At 38.5% G+C, this 17,393-nt stretch overlaps 1 pseudogene; it reads left to right on the forward strand.

The window, feature by feature from the left end:
• Positions 1-2,425: 2,425 nt before the first annotated feature.
• On the forward strand, positions 2,426-8,080 carry LOC142282998 (serine/threonine-protein kinase SBK1-like; annotated as a pseudogene).
• Positions 8,081-17,393: the final 9,313 nt, after the last annotated feature.

Raw genomic sequence — 17,393 nt, forward strand, 5'->3', positions numbered from 1 at the left:
TTATGGATTATTCCTAAAATATGCCCCAAATATCTGATGGGTGAGGCCATACCTACCAGAGGACTTGGAAAAGGTTTATTAAAAAATAAAAAAAATTGTCAAAGTCCGTGGTGTAGGTGCGTATGTGTGTGTCAGTGGTTTTACAGCATGTGATGTCAAGGTGCTATCCACATAGCACACTGATATCATGAACTTATATACTCACCTGTCCATGGTGCTGCTCTGCCCAACGCTGCTGCTTCCTGTCCAAGGTGCACTGAATATGCAAAGAGCATAATTGCCCAGAAGCAAGTAACAGCAGCGGCAGAGACCGCAGCACTGGAGCCAGGAGAGTACAGGAAAGCATTTTATTTCACAGACACGCGTTTTCTCCACTACGTGTCACCCGGATTAAATCAGTGTATGGTCCACATGACAGCCGTGCTGCCGGAGAAAAAACAGACATGTCTACATGTGGAGCACAAAGACACGTATGCTCCACACATTCCGTGTGAAAACACAAACGTGTGCACAGACCCATTGATTTTAATGGATCTACGTGTGCCAGTGTCTCAAGTACATGTGAAAACAGATGTCACACGTACCGGAAACAGACGTGATATTTACTATATACAAAAATGCAGTGGCATCGCTGTATAAAGCATAAGCGATTAGACAATCACAGGATAATACTCCCCTAAGGGAATAAGTACAATGAAAAAAAAAAATCGATTAAATTTCAGATTTATAAAAATAAAACAAACCACACGCACCACCCTTTTCATCTCCATTAAAAATAGGAAGAATTAAAACAAAGTTTCTACAGGACTATTGGGCCTACTCAACACTTGGGGTACAGGTGTCCATCCATTACCTTTATCCAATATTTCACAAAAGGGATAAGACTGTTTCAAGAACAGTGTTAAATAAATTTTATTATATTATATATATATAGAAATATTTATAGAAATATATATATATCCATTCAGATGCAGAGAAAATGCTTTTAGGAGCCGGGTGTTGCCCGGTCATCAATAATGACAACTTGTGAACATGGAACAGACACTGATGTGGATACGATTATATCTGGACTAGAGAGAATCTTGTGCTCTATATATACACATACATACATATACAGCAGCCGCACAGGCCTCTCTGGTAGTCTGTACAATGTATCAGTCTGGGGTTCAGGTTGGTCTAGATAAGGGTCTCTACACTAGAGGACTCCAACCCTTTCTTGCTTTCAGAGCCACATTCAGTTCTGAAGGACGGTCACAAGACACATCCCATTCAAAGACATCTTGGAAGCCCCTGTTTGCCCTTTGAAGGCTCTTATTGTGCCAAGTGCCCGGCGTTACTATAAGTAATTCTGAGTGCCACCAATAAAGCAATGATGCCCCCATAACAAGTAATCTCCCCTGTAGACACCATAGATTGTTTTGTGGGTTCAGGTGATCACTTCTCTTTGGTAACCTCTCAGGATACAGAAAACTTTGGTCATTGTCTTTAAAAGGCCGGATGCAAATTTTCGCAAGGCTTAAGTAACGAGATGGTTGACAGAACATTTAGACAAACAGTATGTAATTTTCTTCAGTGTTTTGGATATTTTAGTGTCATTTGTCATGTAAAAACAGCATTATGCGAGAAAAATGCATCTGAAAAAATGTTGGCCAAGTCAACAATTACCAGACAATGGAAAAAACAAATTGTGGCCTCCACCCAGACGTCCTTCATACCTGATCTGCTCATGAACTTCCCATACAATAGACTGGTGATGTAGGTGAGATCTTCATTACCATATGACTAGACGGCAATTTATCCCATTGTCTATGGAAGGGGTAGGAAGGGCCATCTCTTGGCCAGGGTGTCCTTATAAGACCATTGGATCACTGCAGGCATTTGTGATGTGAATCTTTCCTACAAGGTCTTCATTGCACCCAACTCCTAGAGAAGTGACGTCACTAATAGTGAGATTGCAGCTCTCAGGATACATTGCATCAGAATCAACTTGAGAAAACCCAACTGAATCTACATTGCCCAGGTATGATTTACTCTATAGATGAATATTTACCAAACACAATGATTTGGGACCATCTAGTAATCTAGTATGTATGGTGATATTCCTGATCTGACACCGGGGAGAATTGGGACAAGAATGGGACTTATTGGTTTTAATATGTCTCATCCTTTATTCTGGTGATGAGCAACCACTGGTGATAACAGCTCATTCCCCTCTCCCCATGAATCGCCATGTAAAGGTGTATAGACGTCTTCATACTGAAATCTTTCCAACCCTCGGCCAGCTTACAATATGTATAGTGTGTGAAATTGTGATATTCATTCTGTACCGCTCCATTTTTGGATTTTACAGCAAATGTCATCTCACATCTCGCATTTTCCTTTTCGTGATAGATTTGCTGTAAAACAAAAGCCATCCTAAGCTACAATGGAAGCAACTGGATCATTTGAGCTCACCAAGACCAGCGAGAAGGATTTCCAGATTTTGGAGACTCTGGGCAGCGGCACCTACGGCAGAGTGGTCATGGCTATGGAGAAGAAAACCGGTGAGTCCAACATTACACGTGAGAAGTAGTCATTTTATATGGCTTCTTCTAAAGTCTATTCAATATTTCTGAAAGCCATAGACACAATCATACAGTTTTCGTAAAAGTCACAATTTTGTATAAAGGTCAAATCCCATTATATAATATGAAAACCAAATTTTTTTTATTTATTTTTTCTGGATGTGCCCATTTTAAGGGAAAACCAATTTTTACTTTCCCATGGTCATTTTAATTAAGAGCCAGAATATTTTTTTTTCTTTGGTCATCGCTATATAAGCACTTGGTTATTTCTGGGGGAGTTACATTAGTGATTTTATATGAAGCCCCAAATGCTGCCAGACTAAACGTTTTCCAGGAAAAAAAAAAAAAAAAGCATTTCTCAGTTTTACATTCTCTGCCCATCATGTGCTGCACAAGTAAACACTGGCAGATCTGCTGTGGGGGTTTCTTTAATTTCTCCCCAAATTGGAGTTATTAAACAATATGTTGTATGCACTTAAACTGTAAAATACAATTCAATAAAAAAAAAAACAAAAAAAAACCCCACAACCCTCATACAGGTTTATTTACAATTTCTTGTAACTGTAGGAGGACGTATTTAGGAGGATGTATTTTTTGCAGGAAAATATTTAGTTTTAGCTTTGTTTTCTGTCTATAGCATTATTTATCCTGTAAAGACTGTAAAAAAATTTATATGTGTATGTGTATGTGTATGTGTATGTGTATGTGTATGTGTATGTGTATGTGTATGTGTGTGTGTGTGTGTGTGTGTGTGTGTGTGTGTGTGTGTGTGTGTGTGTGTGTGTGTGTGTGTGTGTGTGTGTGTGTGTGTGTGTGTGTGTGTGTGTGTGTGTGTGTGTGTGTGTGTGTGTGTGTGTGTGTGTGTGTGTGTGTGTGTGTGTATGTGTGTGTGTATGTGTGTGTGTATGTGTATATGTATGTGTATGTGTGTGTGTGTGTGTGTGTGTGTGTGTGTGTGTGTGTGTGTGTGTGTGTGTGTGTGTGTGTGTGTGTGTATGTATGTATGTATGTATGTATGTATGTATGTATGTGTGTGTGTGTGTGTGTGTGTGTGTGTGTGTGAGAGAGAGAGTGTATATATATATATATATATATATATATATATATACATACATACATACATACATACATACATACATACATACATACATACATACATACATACATACATACATACATACATACATTATAATTAATATTATTGTGTATGTAATCTCTTATCAGTTTAGGTAAAAGTTAAACTGTACAGTTTTACTTTTACCTAAACTGATAAGAGATTATATACACACACACACACATGCTATATAGATCTCAGGCTCAATATAACAAGCTGATGAGTCACATTTATACACAACAGGACAAATTGCCTTATTTACTGCTCCATTCTATGTGAAGCAGAACTATCACTACGGTAAGAGGACAAACTGTTGTGGCAGCAATTATTGGAGCATTTCATAGATCGGAAGTGTGAAATTTTGTCTTCTGAGGTCTGGTCCATAGTTGTGATGCCCCCAGATGCTCTGAGGAGCACATTTTTTTGAATTGATGTAAAACAAGCTATGAACTGCTCCAATATTTGCTGCCACAACTGCTTGTCCCCTTCCCATACTGATAGTTCTGCCTCACGACACTTATTTACTGCTCTATTCTATGTCCTGTTGTGTATAAATGTGACTTCAGCTTTTGTTAAAAGAAAAAGGTTTTGGTACAGTGTTAGCCAGTAGAAAAATTATTGATTGCTCTTAGTGATAAAAAAATTAAAATTTTGTAGTTGTGATGCCTTTTAATGGCTAACTAAAATAAAATAAATGATGATGTTATAAAGCAAGCTTTCGAGACATCTCAGGTCTCCTCCTCAGGTCTGGTGAGGCATGCCTGAGGAAGAGACCTGAGATGTCTCGAAAACTTGCTTTATATCATATATTTTATTTTAGCCGTTAAAAGGTATCACAACTGCAAAATTTTAATTTTGTTTCGCTCACTGAGAGGAATCAATTTTTCAGCTTTTGTGTTATACCATGCCTGATGGAGACCTGAGGAGCTGCTATTTAGCCATTTACCATTTTTTTCAGTCATTAAGAAAGGTCTCAACCACTGAGGACTCTTTAAAACCATGTCTTTCTATCCACTGGCTAACAGTACAAAGATATGGATAGAGATACACACATATAATACACATACATATTAATCTACATTTACATATTACACACACACACACCTATAAGATTAGAGAAATTAAGGGGTTTAAATGTCCATATTATTGATCTATAATTTCTCACAATAATTTAATTTGATGTCCGCTGTTGGAGATCTGAGCTCTATAATATAACATCTATTAAAGACAAATTACTGAAACAAAAATTAAAAAAAAAAAAAGAATTTATAAGATTTAATATCGCCAAGTTCACAGGAACACCCGATTAAAATACAAAATCAATTAATTTGATCAGTAAAGTGTGTAGAGAGGAACAAAAGTCAAGAAACCAGAAACTTTTTTTAGCCATAGCAACATTGCATTAACGGGCGAACAAACCATCGTATCTAACAAAAATGGTATTCCCTTTAAGTCTTGAGCTGACTATTTTAATTATAAGCCCCCAGAGCCCCAGAAAAATGAGAACGCTACAGGTCTCTGAAAATTGCAACAAAAGCAATTTTTCTTTTAAATTTCTGAATTATTTTTTTTCTAGTTTAGATAAAAAGAAACTACACGTTTGAGAATACATACATACATACATACATACATACATACATACATACATACATACATTACTTTCAACGGCACAATTTTAACTTATTTTTTTATACTTTATTGATTTTATTAGTCCCCTTAGGGCACATTATTACTGCACTGTCCAATCACTTCTGTTCAGAGGGATGCTGAAGCATTGCTGGGATCAGCAGAAGTGCTGCTCTCCTGTGAATGCCAGCCCAATGGCACCATTCACAGGAATAGAGTCATGACAGCCACAGGGGTCATCAGCTGAACCCTCCCCACTTTAATGACAACCTATCAGCCGTTCGCAATCGCGTAACTGAGCCACTGATTGTGGTGGGGAATAGTGCGATCCATGCCAGACAGTGTTACATTGAGTTGTCAGATTGACAGCAGGAATTAACTGGTTAACCGGAGTGGGTGGATCAAAGATCCCCCAGCGTCTGTTCGCTGCACGTCGGCTGATCAGATCAGCAGAATGAGTGAAAAAACGTGGGTTGTGTGCGAGCCTGTATTAAAAAGACAGCCTTGGATGTATAGGTACTTCAAATGGTTTGTAAAGTGTTTCACACACAGCAGCTTCCCATCAGCACCCGCCCTATAGACACCTACCGCCATCTACCATTGCCCTACAGGGCGGCCGATGAGGAGCGCCATCACCAGCAGCCCATGGGCCTCTGACACAGGTGACAGCTGCATATCAGGGGTAAAATTGCGAGGATCGGGAGGTCATCAGTACTCAGTTACAGCCGGGTTGTGTATAATTGCTCAGGCTCCTGCAGCTGATCACACCAATTCAGAAGCTGAACCGTGTGATCAGCATGACATAGGTCACTTAGTGCTCCAAAACTAATACGAGCTCAAGGAATATACATGTAATAAGAGGTTAAATACCAATATTTAGTATAAGACCCATTCTCTACTTCGTATTTGTTTTGTTGTTTTTTTTTAATTTTATATCATCTAAACAATTTTTTAAATCAGGAACACACGTGGCTCTAAAACTGATGAAGAAGAGGAAGACAAAGGAATAAAGTTTCCTCCACGAGCTTTGTGTGTCCATCACCTTATCGGGTCACGAAGGGATCATCTTCACCCACCCCATCTACGTGGACGCGGAGTATTTCTATGTCCTGACTCAGGATTTGGCCCCTGCTGGAACTCTCCATTCGCTAATCGAACCCAGTGTAAGCATTTTACAATCACAAAGTGTTTTTGAATATGTAGCTGTAGAATCTTGGGCAGATTTTTGTAAATATTTTGACGTGTGGTTAGGAGTGGCATTTCTCATTGTTACAGCGGATTTAGATACCTAGAAAAGTGTTCTCCAACCTGCAACCCCTAGTTCTTTCAAGACTCCTTATTGCCTCTTTTGGCACATTGTTATTAGGGATTGTGCATTCACTAGATCAGTGTGCACCAACCCCAGATCATGTTTTCAGGATTTCAGTAGTATTGCACAGGTGGAATAATCACCTGTTCAGCTAATTAAATCACATATACAATGCTACAGAAATACAGAAAACATGCACTGTTGGTGGCTCTTGAGAACTTTAGTTGGGGGAACACTGAACTAGAGAGTCAGTTGGAAATCCGTATTCTAAATTACCACTCCGGGTTCTTTATTTCACCACCAGATAGTCATCAGTAAGGCACGTTCTCTGTATTTAGTAAAACACAGATTAGCCATCTTCTGCTATTCCCATTGCTTGTCCCGTTCTTCCTTTGCACCACGTGACCGGAGTGGTTACTGGCTGAATTGTTACAGTGTTTGATGGGCAGACTGGAAGTCACTTCTCAATATAAGTGTAGAAGACACTGAACGAGGCTCTCAGACTTCCAGCAATAGATATCAGTGGCTTCCAGCAGTCAGAGCTGTAGTCACAAAAGTCAAGAGGTGTTTGGTGTATGTAGCAAGATGCTTACCGATTTAGAGTGGTGAAAAACAAAGCAGAGCAGCCCTTCCTCTCTGCGTTTGCCACATTCTCTAATTAAGGCAACATGTATCTAATGGTTTCTTCTTTTCCAGGTTGGAATTCCAGAAGTGATGGTGAAGCGTTGTGCGCTACAGTTGACCAGTGCATTAGAATATATGCACGATCACTCACTGGTGCACAGAGACTTAAAACCAGATAATGTGTTACTCATGGACAAAGACTGCTTCCATATTAAATTGAGTGATTTCGGCCTGACACAAGCCATCGGTACCCTCGTGTCATCAATGTCACACATCATTCCCTACATGTCCCCAGAGCTGTGTCAATTGCGAAGCTATGAAGCTTTAGTCTTGCGACCCAGCATGGATACATGGGCCTTTGGTGTACTTCTGTATGTTGCATTCACGGGATTTTTTCCTTGGGAAAGGGCCGTCAAAGACGATCCTCTGTTCAAAGATTTTATCAAGTGGCAACGTTTTGGAAACCAAACAGCCCCGCCAGGACATTGGACCAAATGTTCCACTAAAGCACAAGAATTATTTCATGCCCTGCTCGCTGAAGACCCCAACATCAGGAGTCCAGTGACCATAACCATGAACTATCTTCACTTTCCATGGGGAGAAGACATGCCTGACAATTCTCTGGAAACTGTGAAAGACAGTGTTGAGGTGGAATATTTGGACAATAAATTCAGTGTCATTGAAGGAGAAGATGAGTACATTGTGATTGAGGACCGAGGGGACATCGAATGCATCATAATAGCTGAAGGCTCAGTAGAAGCAGTTTCTAGCTCCAGTAACACTGTTCTGGTTTTGTCTGACAACGCCGAACTTCATTTGGGATCTGAAGTGGAGATCGCTTAAGTCTTCCAAGGTAAATATGTCGAGAGCTTCTAGTCTTCCACGATACTTACTGTTAATTTGTCTTGGCTTCTAAATTACAGCTGGGCCTAAGTGTAAATGTCATGATATAAATGTAGATATGAATTTATGTGTTTTTAAACCCCCATTGATGGAAGATGTGGTGGGCAGGCTTGTGTACAGGCCCAGCAGAAACCCAAACACTTCTCCCTGCCCAGTTCATTTTGCTTTGTTCAAGGTTCTGTAATGTAAATTTCCTTTATTCTTCGATATATTAGCAGCTTTAAGAGGAGAAATCTAACTCCCTATATGAAAACTTGTGTAGATATCTCAGACCAAACTGAATGTAGCTTTATGGATCAAGAATGATTGATTTCTTGGATAAGAACCTAAACTGGGATGAGATGTTGGTAAACCTGATAAGACTCCTCAATTACATCTCTATGGCCCTAGAGTAACAAGACCCTAAACCCAGTATAAGTAAAAACTAAAAAATGTGGTCAATACCATTTAGAGTAACATTAACTAGATAAAGTTTGCTATAGTCATTAATTTACCATCATTGCCTTGTACTCATTTAGAAGTACATTTTCCTTTCCTGGAATAATATTAAAGGGGAATACATGCCTTATCTCCAAATTATCATTATTATTAGCAGACCCCTCCAATTAGAAATGTAGTATAGTTTTCCTGATTCACTGTCACTTACCTCATGTTCAGGGCATTGCAGGACCTTAATTGCTAGTGGTCATAACCATGGATACCTAACTGGCTGTGACTACATGAGTTTTCACACCTATGGATAGTTAAGTTCCTGCAAATCCCTGACCATGAGGTAATGATCGTGAATCTGAAGAGCTATACCACATCTCTAATTGGAGGGGTTTGCTAATCTTATTACACTGCTACATATTGGGATAGGATCTTCCAGATGGAAATAACCCTTTAAGTCTCATTGATCTAAATACCAGAATTACCATTTTCCAGGTGGTAATGGGGGCAACTTTCCAAACCCAGGAGAAGGACATTTACTCACTCAAGGAGATGGTCGAGTGACGTCTGATCAAGAGGTAGGTGAGCCAGGTCACAGAAAGCTCCAATAATAGAGGCCTGTGTAAAGCTTTATATTTTATTTTATATAAGAAAAATCACAAAATGACAAAAGTTTAGTTTTCTTAATTTAAAGAGTCTGTTGCAAAGTATTCCCGAGGAAACCACCAACGTGCCGCCATCTCACTTATAACATGGCAATAAGTAGGGTGATGGCGAAGTATGTGTTACAGTTGACCAGAATTGTGCAATACGTGTGTGGTAAAGCTCTGGTGCTTAGAGATCAAGCAAAATATAAAAGTGATCCTGATACATGCCGGGGACTTGCCTGTGACTAGTCCTACTTGAAAAGCCGCCAGGTGACTTTGCCAAACATCTGCCTTGGATTGACAGGTCTCCATATTTGTGTACATAGACAGAGACCTGTCAATCCAGGGCAGTTGGTGGGACAAAGCCACCGGGTACCTGCCTATCCAACTAGACTAAAAGCTGCCGGGGACTGAGCTGTGCTGTAAAGTACAACTAGTCTTGGTTCCTGCCATCTGCCCTGGATTGAAAGTATACACGTATAGGAGAGTCCTGTCAGTCACTGGCAAGAAATCCCCAGGAATTCAACCACGACTTTTAAAGTAGGTTTCCAAAATACTGCGGCATGTCAGCCAAAAACACCAGGCAAAAATCACATCCATAGACAGCACAGATCGGACACATTAAAAAGGAATCTGACACCTGATACAGAATTTCCAGCTCTGGTAAGTCATCAGTGCACATTGCAAATTAAGGCTCATATCTCTCAAAGTGATCCAGAGAACCTTTTTATGGATAACAAAATTGGCCAATAGTTTTTGTAAAGTTTCCATTGTCTTCAAATATAAAAAGATTATGTCTGGTTCTAAATACTAATGTTTTATGCACTTTGGATACAAGATGTAACCATGATTTAATCTTTTTTCCCTTCTTATTGTTTTTTTAATCCCCATGGACATTAGAAGTGGGGGGCAGGTTTGGGAATCTTCACAGAACAGGAAGACTTCCCCCTGCCCGGTTCAGTTTGCTCGGTGCATGTCAATAATAACCATGTGACCAGTAAATTGGAAAAGACAGAGAAAGTCATCATCATCCTCAGCTTCAGGCAGACGAAGGGCAGAACTAAACTATACTCACACCTAGTAAGTAACAGCTGATATCACGTCTGCCCCGTACCAGGAAACTACCAGAATAAAATTCTACTTCTATAACCTCTATTGTTCATGTTTTTTTTTAAAGACATTTAAGTAAATCATGCACAAAAAAGGAAACCCATCACTGAGGATTCAGTCCGATCTACAGGCTCCATATGATAAGAGTGGGGGAGGGGAGTAAATTGCTGTATCATTTTGTGATGAGATTCAGTGTATCCTGCATCGTTATCTTCTGCTCTTTTTGGGATTTACGGTCCAGTGTTCGGCCCAATCACTGACTGCTGGATCTTTCTGCACATTTTTGACTAGAAAGCAGTCAGTCAGTGATGGGGCTGAACACTGGACCGAAAAATCACAGAAAGAGCAGAAGATTAAATCACCGGTTATTCCAAGTCTGTTCTCAAACCATAGAGCAATCTACTCCGCTCCCCCTTCTCTATAACAGTGCCGGCAGATCAGACTGCAATTTCCGAACAGAACCTGAACCAAGAAAAGGGCCTGGGTCTGTCAAAGGAGGCTTGAAGGGGGTTAATAAAAATTCGGGAAAGTCAAGGGGCTGCCCCAAGGATATGGGGGCATGAAGGTGCTTTGTTAAAAGAAGGGCTACTGAGGAGAGAGTATATTCAGCCATCTTACCAGCAGTGGAAGGAAGACACCAACCCTCCTTCCCTCAATGATGGGATTTCTACAGATACTCATGTACATATATATGGATGTCAACATTGTCACAGCAGGGCAGTTATCTTCCATGCCCGGTTAGGTCTTGTTTACAAGGCTCACTGTATATATCAGCCATTGGCTGTCATTAAGAATAAAAAGTTTAATGTTATGAATAAAGGGCATTCAGTTCAATGTAAAAAATCACAGCATCGGCCACGCTGCCTAGACAGGAGATGGATGATATAAAGTCTTTTATTGAATTATAAAGCTACAACGCGTTTCGGGGGCACGTCCTCCCCCTTCCTCAGGTAGCAGAGAATCAACACTGTTAGACCTATATATGTGGAGGCATTTACAACAATTAGATTTAAAACTCAAAGGCTGATCAATTAAGTTGATTAGTTATATCCTCCCCCATACTTCGCTCAAAAACGAAGAAAAAATAAAAAGGGAAAAATCCATAAAAAAATAGGGGGAAATCAGGAATCAGTTTGATATACGTTAAAAAACATTAAAACCATCAATAATCCGATAAACTCAAAATGATTCAATAAAATTACATCATGATTAATATCAGGGTAAAATTACATAAATATATAATTGATAGTAATATTATATTGAATTATATCACTGAAAGGATAAAAATTGAAATAATTATAATGAACCTTATACTATTCTCAAATTATTAAATAATTATTTGATCCCACAGGGGGTGCTTGTTCTTATGTATAAAAAAACATTAAAAGGAACTGGGATTACATATATAACCAAATTGTATATAAATGAACTACATCAAATTTGTACATTCTAAAACAACCAAATTAGACCATGCTTCTATTGTCAACTCTCCATTCTCCGTGGTCAATTAACTGGTTAAAATACTAAAGGATTAATGATTTTTGAACTTAAAAAAAAAAAAAATTAAAAATAAAAAAGAAAACCATTTTTTTTATATTTAATTTAATCCATTCCGTCATGATGTTGAGGCCTTCCGGATGCAGTCTGGCTAGTTTGAAAATCCAAAAGGATTCTCGTTCCACCAACTTCCATTATTAGTGATTGTTGAGCAAATCTTGGCGGATGTTAATGACAGTTTTAAAATTATCCGTATCTTTGTCATGTTCTAATAAAAAGTGTTTTGATAAACTATGAGTGACTGTGCCGTGGTGAATATTGTATCGATGGCTGTTTAGTCTGTTGTGTATCATTTGTGTAGTGCAACCCACATACTGTAGACCGCATGGACATTCTAATAAATTACATATGTTGTGTTACAGTTTAGATATTGTTTGATTGGGAATTCCTCTCCTGTAATGTTGGATTTGAACAATCGTGCACCCTGGGTTAATGATTTGCAACACAAGCATCTAGGTTGGCCACAGCAAAAATGTCCTACCAGTTTTATTAAACCTAGCCTGTTTTTCGGTATAAAGGTTTTGACATGTGAAATTTTTCTAGGAGCAATCATATTCTTGAGATTCCTGCTCCTTCTAAATATGGTATCAAAGCGCAAAAAAAGTCTTTAAAATAATGGATTGTTTGGGTACCTTTTTTGCTTATAGCAAATTTAAATAATTAGAACATTTATTAAAGTGATATGCTTTAGGGTATAACAAACATACGATAATATAGGACAGGAAGGAGGAGTGCTGAAGGGGAAAGAACCCTATGTGTCCAGGAGATGTGGAGGGAAAAAAGGTTTTTAACTCCAAATGGGTGATCTCAATTAGCTATAGGCAAAATGCCCAAGGCACAAGTAGAGCTGCATCTAGATTAATCATAGACTCATATAGAGTCCAGATGTACTTCCAAATACAATATAGAGGTATAGGCAGGTATAGGCAGTGCTACTTACCGATGCCAGATCACCGTGAGTACTGTGTTAACACGTGAAAATTGATACTCTTCTTAAAACAATACTTAAGAGAAAAAAAAAATCATACCGAGGGGACTAAGGATGCAGTTTACCTCCTCGTTTCCCCATGATGAATGTTTTACTAGGGAATGGGATGGTTTTATGATGGAATGTTCAAGTGGTATGGTTAAATTGTTCATTGCAAAAAGGGATAAATTAGCTGGAGCCACATTGTCAAATATTCAGAAAATTGAGGAATTGAAAGCCTACTCCAGTGCACCGGTATACAAGGGAATGAATTTAGCACTAATGGAAAGACTTACTAAATATGAGGGGGATCTAATTTCAAAGAAAGCAAAAAAGCTTAATAGGAATAGACCGGATTATAAAACTCCTCAGGCCCCATCCTGGGATCACAGTAGGAAGTACGTTAAAGTGAACCCCAGGGTTGGGGATGGGGCGGAGAAAGATGTCAGTAGCTCCCTTCAAAATAATCTCGTGGAACATATTTTGGGGCCAATAAGGCTCCTAAAAATACCAGTAAAAATTATTCCATACAAACTAACAAAATCCCATTCTCCAATCCCACCCCCTTGCTTTATAATTTTAAGCACCCTGGAAACATTTCAAATAGATTTCCAATTAAATAGGGCTCCCCCGGGGACTCAAAACTCGGAGGAACATGACACAAAAAACAACTTTTGGGGGAGAAGAAAAAAAAAACAAACACTCTTGTTTCAACTAGAGTGTTCTTAAAATCTAACAAATATTAAATATTTGCCCTATACCAGGTTCAGGATTTATGGAGCTAGTTCTGACCTTTTTATAAGAATATAGATATGGAACCAGATACACCTGAACCTGGAGCATTTATTACTGACTGAGTTAGTTGATCTGATGAATTCTTCCATTTTAAACTGTACATGACACCCAGGAAAAAAATAAATTCTGACCCTTCCACCAACCAGGAGGAGCTGCCACCAATTAATGGAAAATTAGTTTTTTCATCCTCAAATGGTGTCACTGGAATACGGACAGTTACAAATCACATCAATATAGAACCACCCTTAGTAGACCTGGGGGAGGGTACTAGTAAACAGATAGACAACCCCCCTTTGACTTCTCATTGTCCCACAAAGAACAGTTTTTTCACCTTTTACCCAAAAAAACTCGATTAAAAAGAAAGATAAGGAAAGAAGCTGTCGAGGGGGGGGGGGGGGAACGAGGAAGAAATAGAAACCGATCCAAATTTAATTAAAAAAAAGGCGATGGTGCAACCCAACAAACGCAACAAGAGTGTGGAATCTTCAATATCTCTGGCTATGAACTAAACCAGGGGGAAACTGATTATTAAAGGAAATTAAAATTAAAATTAAAGAGAGGCCTATCTTCTTGCCCTACTAGTGGTACGAATACATTTCAACTTTTTATGGATATCAATGACTTTGTACGTAAACTTACCTTATGGAGACACTTTGCACTTCTAGCCAAACAAAAGGGCTCCGGTAAGGTTAACACCGAGTGATATTAGATAATTCATTCATACATGTACAGGTAAAAAGGGAACACAAATTTTTTATCCGTACCATCATAGGGGTAACAATCTAGAGACCTTTCACCAGCTGTTATTAAAAGACATTAGAAAATGTAATCATTTTAAATGGGATAATTTATCAAGGGAGGAAAGATCAGCCATAAGTTACCTTAAAAATAACCGCAATCTAGTAATCAAGAGTGCAGACAAAGGGGGTGGAATAGTGCTTATGGACAGGAAGTGGTATGTTGATGAGTGTATCAAAGAACTAGGGAACACCAATTATTATGAGGTCCTCAAAATTGATCCGTCACCTGACTATTACAGTTTTTATAAAAAAAATTAAAAAAGGCTTGTGAGGAGAATATTTTGAATAAGAAAAACATTTTTTGGACATTAAACACTACTCTATTCCTTACTATTTTCTTCCAAAAATTCACAAAAGTGTAACTAATCCACCTGGGAGACCATTTATCTCGAGTCAAGTCCATTACGGCCAATCTATCCCACTACATCGGCCTTTTTTTGCAAAAATATGTTGCAGGACTAGATTTCCATATTAGGGATTCGTCCCACCTTAGTCTTTTAAAGAAGCTCCCCCCAATCCCAAATTGTCTCTTTTTTTACTCTGGGAGTCTCCGCACTATATTCTAACATTGACCATCACTTAGTGATTAACACTCTTTAATCCTATTTGACTACCGATCTTTTGCCAGTCCTACAGAGGAACTTCATTCTACAATCTATAGAATTTATTTTAAACCACAATGTATTTTTGTTTGAAGGTAATATCCATCGTCAATTGAGGGACTGTGCGATGGGAACGAGATTCGCCCCAAGTTATACAAACATATATGGGGTGTTTTGAGTCCTCTTAAAATCGCACAGTCCCTTCTAGCCATTGAACATGTTTTTTTTTATCGCAGATTTATAGATTATTTGTTCTTTATCTGGTCGGGATCTGAAAAGTGCGGAAGTTTTTATAAACTCCTTAAATTAAATACATGGGGGCTTTCCTTTACGGCAACTACAGTATATCCAAGGAATCTATCTAGTCCCTGGATTTAAATATCAGGGTTAATGATGCAGCTCTTATCGAAACATCCACCCTCTTTAAGAAGGTGGATGTGAACAGCTATCTGGAATTTTCTAGTCGTCATCTCCCTACTTGGATTAGAAATATCCCCTATGGCCAGTATTGGCGCATTAGAAAGAACTGCACCAACACAGATGCCTTCAGAACCGAGGCCAAGATATTAAAAACCAGATTTGCCAGTAAAGGACACCCCAAAAAAATTCTAGCAGATGGCTTTCGAAAAAGTATACAACTAAACCAGGAAAATGTCTGGCTATGATTGAAGGAAAAACATTGAGGTCCCCTAAAGATGGGGGGGGGGGGGGGGGGACTAGTACTGGCTATGAGAGCTGTCTGGTAACTACCTATAGTGACTCCTACAAATAGGTGAAGGAATTAGTGGGCAAACATTGGCATATTTTGAGGAGTGACAGACCTCTCAGGAATTTTACCCACCAAGCCTCGGGTCATATTTAGAAGGAGCAGGAATCTCAAGAATTAGGTTGCTCCTATCAAAATTTCACGTCAAAAGCTTTATACCGGAAAACAGGCTAGGTTTAATAAAACCGGTAGGAAATTTTTGCTGTGGCCAAACTAGATGCTTGTGTTGCAAATTAACTCAGGGTGCATGATTGTTCAAATCCAACATTACAGGAGAGGAATTCCAAGTCAAACAATATCTGAACTGTAACACATCGTATGTAATTTATTAGAATGTCGTGCGGCCTACAATATGTGGGCCGCACTACACAAATGATACACAGACTAAACAGCCATCGATACAATATTCACCACGGCACAATCACTCAGTTTATCAAAACACTTATTAGAACATGACAAAGTCACGGATAATTTTAAAACCGTGATTGTTGAGCAAATCTTGGCGGATGATAATGACAGATATTGGAAGTTGGTGGAACGAGAATCCTTTTGGATTTTTACACTAGCTACACTGCATCCGGAAGGCCTGAACATCATGATGGACCGGATTAAATAAATAAAAAAAAAAATAAAAAAAAAAAAAAAAAAAATTGTAATTTTATTTAAAACATTTTTTTTAAATCTTTTTAAAAAGTTTTTAAAGTTCAAAAATCATTAATCCCTTGGTATTTTAACTAACTGACCATAGAAAGTGGGGAGTTGACAATAGAAGCATGGTCTAATTTGGTTTTAGAACGTACAAATTTCATGTAGTTCATTTATATACAATTTGGTTATATATGTAATCACAGTTCCTTTAATCCGGTTTTAATACATAATATAACCATATATTTAATAATGATTTGAGAATAGTATAAGGTTCATTATTATATTTTTTATTCAAATTTTTATTTCAATTTTTATCCTTCAGTGATATAATTCAATATAATATATATGTAATTTTACCGATATTAATCATGATGTAATTTTATTGAATCATTTTGATTTTATCGGATTATTGATGTTTTTAATGTTTAACGTATAACAGATTCCTGATTTCCCCCTATTTTTATGGATTTTTCCTTTTATATTGGGCTATGTATGGGGAGGATATAACTAATCAATTAATTAATTTCGTTGATCAGCCTTTATGAGTTTTAAATCTAATTGTTGTAAATGCCTCAGAATATATAGGTCTAACAGTATGTTGATTCTCTGCTACCTGAGGAAGGGAGAGGACGTGCCCCCGAAATGCGTTGTGGCTTTATAATAATTCAATAAAAGACTTTATATCATTTACATCCATCTCCTGTCTGGGCAGCGCAGCTGATATTGTGATTTTTTACATTGAACTGAATTTTACCTCTCCCGTCGGGAGCTCACGGGGCTGCTGCAGCCAGATTAGGAAGTTGCTATCACCACTGACGCTGCAATACGGGGCTGGTTCTATTCAGTCACCGGGATCACGGGACCATCCGGTTTGGAGGAGGAGTCACTGTCCGCAGCTGGTCCAACGGTTCTGCTCTGCACGTGTCTTTGGG

The sequence above is a fragment of the Anomaloglossus baeobatrachus genome, unplaced genomic scaffold (genome assembly GCF_048569485.1).
Source record: "Anomaloglossus baeobatrachus isolate aAnoBae1 unplaced genomic scaffold, aAnoBae1.hap1 Scaffold_5255, whole genome shotgun sequence".
In the NCBI taxonomy this organism is placed as follows: domain Eukaryota; kingdom Metazoa; phylum Chordata; class Amphibia; order Anura; family Aromobatidae; genus Anomaloglossus; species Anomaloglossus baeobatrachus.